At 42.5% G+C, this 7,332-nt stretch overlaps 1 long non-coding RNA gene across 1 annotated transcript; it reads right to left on the bottom strand.

Moving 5' to 3' along the window:
- Nucleotides 1–4,121: 4,121 nt before the first annotated feature.
- Nucleotides 4,122–6,967, bottom strand: LOC147709641 (uncharacterized). The gene is made up of 3 exons (XR_015296710.1): nt 6,636–6,967; nt 5,980–6,535; nt 4,122–5,834 (listed from the first exon to the last, which is right to left on the bottom strand). It is a non-coding gene; the product is annotated as an uncharacterized LOC147709641 (long non-coding RNA).
- Between the last annotated feature and the right edge of the window lie 365 nt (nt 6,968–7,332).

Below are 7,332 nucleotides of genomic sequence, written 5' to 3'. Positions count from 1 at the left end.
TTGATATGCATTTACTACTGTGGATATCTCCAATCTTGTGGCATAGAAATCCTCTGTAGTTGATGCATTTATGCTCACCAGGAAATCCTTTGTTGATTCCTAGCAACACCATATCTATATCTATACTACTATTATAAAGAGAGAACTTGCACCTTTGAGCCAGGTAAACTCGAAAACTACACCACCAATCTGAACACCCAAGACATCTTAGAAAACCTCAGGGCAAGCAGAAGGACATAGGCTACATAATTTTTTTTTTAAAACGTTGTTTAAAATATTTACAAATAAAAAAAAAAGTAGTCCCTTGCAAGTAGCACTGGCCGGGACGTATGCGTGAGGGGAGTAGCATGAGCGCTGGGAGGAGCGTCTGCGTGAGGGGAGGAGCGGAGTTCACCAGCAACAGGAAGAGGGGAGAACATGAGCACCGGGAGGATCTGCGGAGCGGTGAGAAGCGGAGGAGCAGTGGCAGCGTGGGGAGGAGCAGCGTATGAGGTACGTCAAGTCGGGGGGGGGGGGGTTTACAAAGCCGGGGCGGGAGGCTCAAGGCGCGAGGCACCATCACACTCGACTGCGCAGTGCATCTGGAGGGATTACCTGAAGCTTTGTGACAAGGGCCTCCGCCGGCGCGCTGAAGTGCATGGGATTACACGCGCTGGTGGGAGGGCGTGGGAGGAATTCCTCCATCAAGGCTGGGGTGTGTAAATATGCTGAACGCTGGGCTCGCCCAGCACGACAGACTGAAGCCGGGACGTGCAGCTTCGGAACGGCGTCTGAAGGATTCGCCTCTCTGTTTAGTGCCAAGTACCTCACAGGGCACGGCTTTCACCTTCGACGCGCAGGTGCCGCCTGAGGCTGTAGCGCCACTGACGGGCCTCTCACCGTTCGAGGCGCCATTACCAACTAAGAGTGCAGGAGGGTCGCCGCGCACTTGACCTCACTGATGACTAAAAGCTGCCTTTGTCCAGTGAGGGCCTGACAGGGAAATAGGGGCAGAGTGGACACTGCGCATTCTCCAGTGACGCAGCGGACTGGGCAATGTCGCGCGGGGGGGGTGCGTGCACAGAGGATTAAATTGCTGCCCCTAGCCCCTTTCTGCCCCAGGCAACGCTGGGGCGGGCTGCTAGTATATATATATTGGGATATTATCTCAGCTGTCTACTCGGGATGAAACTACAATGATGACTTTGGATATGGTTCCGGATTATATAATGTACTCTCTGCTCTTGGCATCAAAGGTTCACTCACTCCCTATTTATGTGATCACCACTCACCTGATTGGGATTACTCATCCATTCATGCGCCTAGCAAACACCTAGAAGTGCCATTTACCTTTAGTGAACAAGAATAGGGACTACACGCCAGTTAGTTATAAACTGGGGACCTTTATTACAGTAATATAAACATTTATGCAAATCTAACAAAGGCTATAGGTAGAACACACCGCTTGAAAGAGAAGGATTACACATAACAGGAACACTCCGCTGAAAAGGAAAAGATTAGAAAGTGTAAGTGTAACTAATTCAGACTACCTCACCTATTAGAAGGAAGATTTCTCTCTCTCTCTGCCTCTGGTGGGATTAGGGCTCTCTCTGTCTCTCCCTCCTTCACCACATCACCACGCCTCTGGTTCAGTTGCTCCAGCTGACAGCCTTCACTGCTTCCTCTCTCCTCATCTTCAGTAATCGTCTGCCTTCTTTCTCCATTCAAGAACTGCACTCTATTCTGCAGCTCCCAGCAGACATCCTCTCTCTCTCTGCAAGCTATTTGGAGCTCCAAGTTGTTCTGGGCTCCCAGCAGTCCTGTGCTCCAAGCTGGTCTGAGCACCACGCTGAACTGCACACCACGCTGCACTGACTTCCAAAACTGAACTGACTTGCACACAAGCTGGAATGAACACTCCTCCTCTCCTGTAGCTCGCTAATATGGATGCTTGTCCTTTCATGGAAAGCTACGGCCAGTAACCTGCCGCCCACCAAATTCTTGTACCTCCCCGTACCAAGGACACGTTCCCAGCTGGCCAGCCTGAAGTTGTGTCTTCGGAGTGGGGAAAAATACATTCTTTCGATAAGGGCCAGCCTGAACCGGTTCTCTCCAAGCGAACAACAGCCTTAACTATAAACATTACTTTTGCCCTAGAAAGCCTCTCTGCTTCCATCAAGATGGAGTCTCTCTAGCTTTAGGCCTGAAAGGGGTGAAATGCTCCTTAGCTCTGTCAGAATACCTACATGAACCATACCAATATGTCTAATATGTCAAAGCCAATAGGCAATAGACAGGTTAAAGTCAAGAATAAAGGCATATTAAGCAGCTATCCTCTTCTAGGTCTGGAAAAAGGGCTTAAAAGGGCCAACACAAGCTAAGAAGGCCTATACTAGATGCGAGCAGGATTAATGATCTATATCACTTCTAAGTAAAGCCAAAAACTCTGCCATAACATTCCACCCTTAGATCCTTATCATGCGAGCATCTTTATAAACAATAACATCCAAACAAACAAACATCAACACAATCTATCAACATAGGCTAAAAATACCTATCCTAGATGTGAGCAAGATTAAGATCTATATCACTGCTAAATATCCCTGCCATCCACCCTTAGATCCTTATCTTGCGAACATCTGACAAACAATAACATCTAAATAAACAAACATCAACACAATCTATCAACAAATCAAAACCTAAAAAACTCCCTAAAAACAATGACAACTCAAGAAAATTCCACCTGAAACTCAATTGTAGGGAATAGAAACCTAAAAACAAATCAAAGCACCCTTGACTTGAATGCTGAAACATATCTGAGATTGGATCTGATAACAACAGAAACTAACCAAAGCATCCTCAAACTAAATGTGCCTCAACTTCTAATGATAACTGGTGAAATCTAATGATGTAGGGACTTATGTGTTGAATAAAAACAGCAAGGGGCCTAAATGGGCCTACTTCGGACAACTTAAGGCTAAATAAGGCCTACCTACAGTTGTGAACTTAAAAACTAAATGTGTTTCAACTTCTAATGAGAAAACAAGAAAGGGCCTAAATGAGCCTTACGTACTATAGGCAACTTAAGCTAATGATGACTCATGAAACTATTGGTGTAGGTGCTAATATGTGAGATGAAAATAACAATAGGCCTAAATGAGGCCTACCTGCTGACATTAGTCAATTTAAGGTGAAATCTGAGAAATAAACATGACAAACTGTTGCAAGGTCTGGATAAACATTAACACATAATCATACTAAAAGACACACCACCCAGAACCATCTAAATTGTAAGGTAACCACCCTTTGATCAATTAAGGTGAAAATGCAAGAACAGTAAAAAACTACAACCCCAGTCTACAAGATAACTAGTGTAACATCAATCTTAAATCACACAGTGGAGCACATGTGTGCGCCATCATTCAAAAAAGTCCTTCATTTGGAAAAACTATAATAGGTGACATATTTTTCTTTTAAAAGTGGGGTCTGCTTGTACAAGGGATTATGGATCAAGTCCTTTTACAATCCTGTAACAAATAAAACATGTTTGGGTTTCATTTCTTTTTAAAAGTGGGGCCTGCTTGTCCAAGGGATTATGAATCAAGTCCTTTTACAATCCTGTAACAAATAAAACATGTTTGGGTTTCATTTCTTTTCAAAAGTGGGGCCTGCTTGTCCAAGGGATCATTCAATGTCCAAATTCATTTATAATACTGTTACAAAGAAAACATTTTTTTTTTTCTTGTTCTCTAAAAGTGGGGCCTGCTTGTAGTATTGCAGGCCAAGGAATTAAATAACTTAGTCACAATAGGTGACACGTTTTTTTGCTTTAAAAGTGGGGCCTGATTGTCCAAGGGATTATTTAATGTCCAAATTCTTCAGTGTAGGCCACCACCCTGCATCCTGGATACTTCCTCCAATGTGGCCATCCATCACCCGGTCTGGTCTGGTCTGGTCTGGTCTGGTTCCATCATCCAAAACAATAAACTAAAATAATAACATGAAAATAAAAAGCTAAAACAAATAAAGGGAGTGGGCAGATGCACGCACGCACCCCAACTGCAGCAATCCTAGAAACCAGAGAAAAAGTATCATTATTCTTGTAAAATAAAATTTTCCATTTAAAAAGCACCCCGGGTGCCTTTCATTATTGAAAAGAAAATATCCTAATTAATTAAAACATTCAAAATTTAACTTTTAGCAACATTGAGTGGGGCCTAACATACCCTAATCCTAACTAAGTCAGTCTCACCCTTCTGGGCAAGAGTCATGCTACAGTGTGAAAAAAAATTGTAACACTGCCAAATGATGACAGCATCAGCAGGGCACTGCAAGCTTCCTAATTTCCATGGTCAGAGAAGCCCAGGCCACCCCGCCCTTAAATAAACAAGCCGTGCGCGGAAGAAAATTGGATTGTAGCCCATCATAACACACTGGGACGTGATCGAAACTTGCAGAATGAAAAAAAAAGTTCGTCTGCGCAGACCAGCTGGGCTGCCAAGGTCAAAAAACAAATTCCTTTTGCCTGTTCTCATGGCCTGATTCTCAAACTAACGGAGGCGAATATTACTAAAAAAAAACAATTCTGTTACAGTGTATTGCCAATTAAAAAAGATCCAATCTTTTTTTTAAAAAGACGTTTGTCCACAAAACATTTAAAAATATGAGCACTTATTTAAAAGGGGCAACTATCTTTTGCACACCAAATTATATACATTCTGCATTTGAGAAACGAATTAACATGGCCCATTTGTCAAAAAGAAATAATTTGTAAAACAGCATAAAATGCATATTCATTTCAACATTATATTTAAGTTCACATTTTTTGATGACACATTTATAAAAGCATACATTTTCATTTTACATTTGGGAAAATAATAATGTCACATTTTAAATTTTTTCATTCAAAAGCACATGGTTGCCTCACACTAATTAAAAGCACATGTTACCACGCACTGTCGGGTAAGATTTATTATTCTAAACCTATTATTATTGCAACCATCACATTCCTGTCTAGATGGAAACCCCTCACAGAAATAATTAATGAAAACAGCTCGTAGCGTGCACTCTAGGGCTATCTTTTTAACATTTCTCTCATTTTAAAAGAACAGCTTTCTCCGTAATTCACTGGTTGATTTATAAACACTTCAGTTCCAAAGTGAACCCACACAAATACGTAGACGCATTTCAAAAGGAATGTGAAATGAACAGAACTCTTCTCAAAACACAAGATGTTACCTTTCCGTCAAGAAACTGACAAAGCACGTAGGCTGACCAAGGAACCAAAAAAAAAGTCAAAATCAAACCATCAAAAATCCTTAAAATAATTCACTGACTTTTATAGTCAGGTCAGATAACCATGCATGTTGACAGCATGTAAAAAAAATAAAGGCTGCCATCTCAACTCAAGATATTAACCCTTTGGCAGCTCAAATGGAAACATTTCCCAACGTCCATTTTTACATGGGAAAATCATTAGCACATTTCTTCACGTTTACAAAAGACACGTACATATTTTCAAAAACGTTATCCCCAAGCACCCGAGAAAGATCCAGCTCTCCCCTGCCAAACGTAATGAGAACATGCCCTGTCCAAGCCATGACCACATGGCGCTATTCACAAGCCATATTTACAAGACAAGCCTTTCACAAACAACATTTCCAAGGCGCAATGCACAAGGAACACAACTGATTAACAAAAGAACATGCACCTCACAAACCACATTAAAATGGCGCTATTCTAAAGCCATATTTACAAGACAATAAACAAACTCAAAAAATGACACGCTTGTCACAAGGAATATATTCAAAGCACCATTCACAAGCAACACAGCAGATCACCATGAGAACCTGCACCTCACAAGGCACATTAAAATGGCGCTATTCTAAAGCCATATTTACAAGACAATAAACAAACTCAAAAAATGACACGCTTGTCACAAGGAATATATTCAAAGCACCATTCACAAGCAACACAGTAGATCAACATGAGAACCTGCACCTCACAAGGCACATTAAAATGGCGCTATTCTAAAGCCATATTTACAAGGAGCTATATTCTAAAAACTCCACAGATCATATTAAAATGAACACATTTCATATTGCACAGCATAAGCAGATGCAGCAAGCAATTCAATGGGCAATTTAAAAGCACTTTTTACACACATTTATACAATTGGACCATCACAAAGATGTAACTGGCTTCCTCATGTAATGCCATCCTTCAACTCTGACAGTTTAAACACCAAGATGAAAACCATTCCTTCCACCCTGAATAAACCAAATGCCATGATGTAATACAATCTCCTCACGCTGCAACTGTTCAAGCCAATAGGTCTAACAGGCTACATAAACTGCAACATTACGCCAGATGGAACTAGCATTCAGGGCATTCCCTCAGAACACATGGGCAACTCTCTAAGCACATGGCCAGGCACACAGAGTTCGTAAACTGTCCGACTACGCCAAAATGTAATTGGCGTTCAGGGCACTCCCACACAACACATGGGAGACAATCTAAACACATGGCCAGGCACACAGAGTTCGTAAGATGACGACTACGCCAAAATGTAATTGGCGTTCAGGGCACTCCCACACAACACATGGGAGACAATCTAAACACATGGCCAGGCACACAGAGTTCGTAAACTGTCCGACTACGCCAAAATGTAATGTTTGGCGCTTACTCACAACACATGGGGTCACACAGGATTCGTAAGATGCCGACTACGCCAAAATGTAATGGCTGGATTTTCTGTTTAGATGGGATCAGCCCCCAGGGGCCCCTATGACCCAGCCAAAACGTACTCACCTTCCGTCCTCAGGACCACCTATCCAGGCACCTGGTACCTACCTGAGGATAGGGAACTCGCAATATACAAGCCCATATTATCAAAAACACCACTAAATCTATAGGGATACTAAGAATATTCACTGATTACTAGGGATATCCATACCCTACACTACACTTATTCACATCAGTTGGTCTCGCGGCCACCCTGACCCAGACCGTTCTACCCTAGGGCAGATCTGACACACAATCTGGTGCGTCTACACACGTGGGTCTGCAGCCCCCGTGCTCTCCTTTTCCAAGCGTTCGCGATCCTGCGAAACATCCACGGCAGTGTCCCTCCTGCCGCTCTCACTTAGTCTTTTACCACAATCCGGTGGCTTTACACACTGGTTTGACACTCCAGTGCTCTCATTAACGCCGCATGTCAAACGACGACCACATTCCTATGAACACCTATACATATATATATATATATTGGGATATTATCTCAGCTGTCTACTCGGGATGAAACTACAATGATGACTTTGGATATGGTTCCGGATTATATAATGTACTCTCTGC

The sequence above is a fragment of the Lissotriton vulgaris genome, chromosome 6 (assembly GCF_964263255.1).
Source record: "Lissotriton vulgaris chromosome 6, aLisVul1.2, whole genome shotgun sequence".
Taxonomy (NCBI): domain Eukaryota; kingdom Metazoa; phylum Chordata; class Amphibia; order Caudata; family Salamandridae; genus Lissotriton; species Lissotriton vulgaris.
The sequence above is the reverse complement of the archived record's forward strand: the minus strand, read 5'-3'. Positions and strand labels throughout refer to the sequence as shown.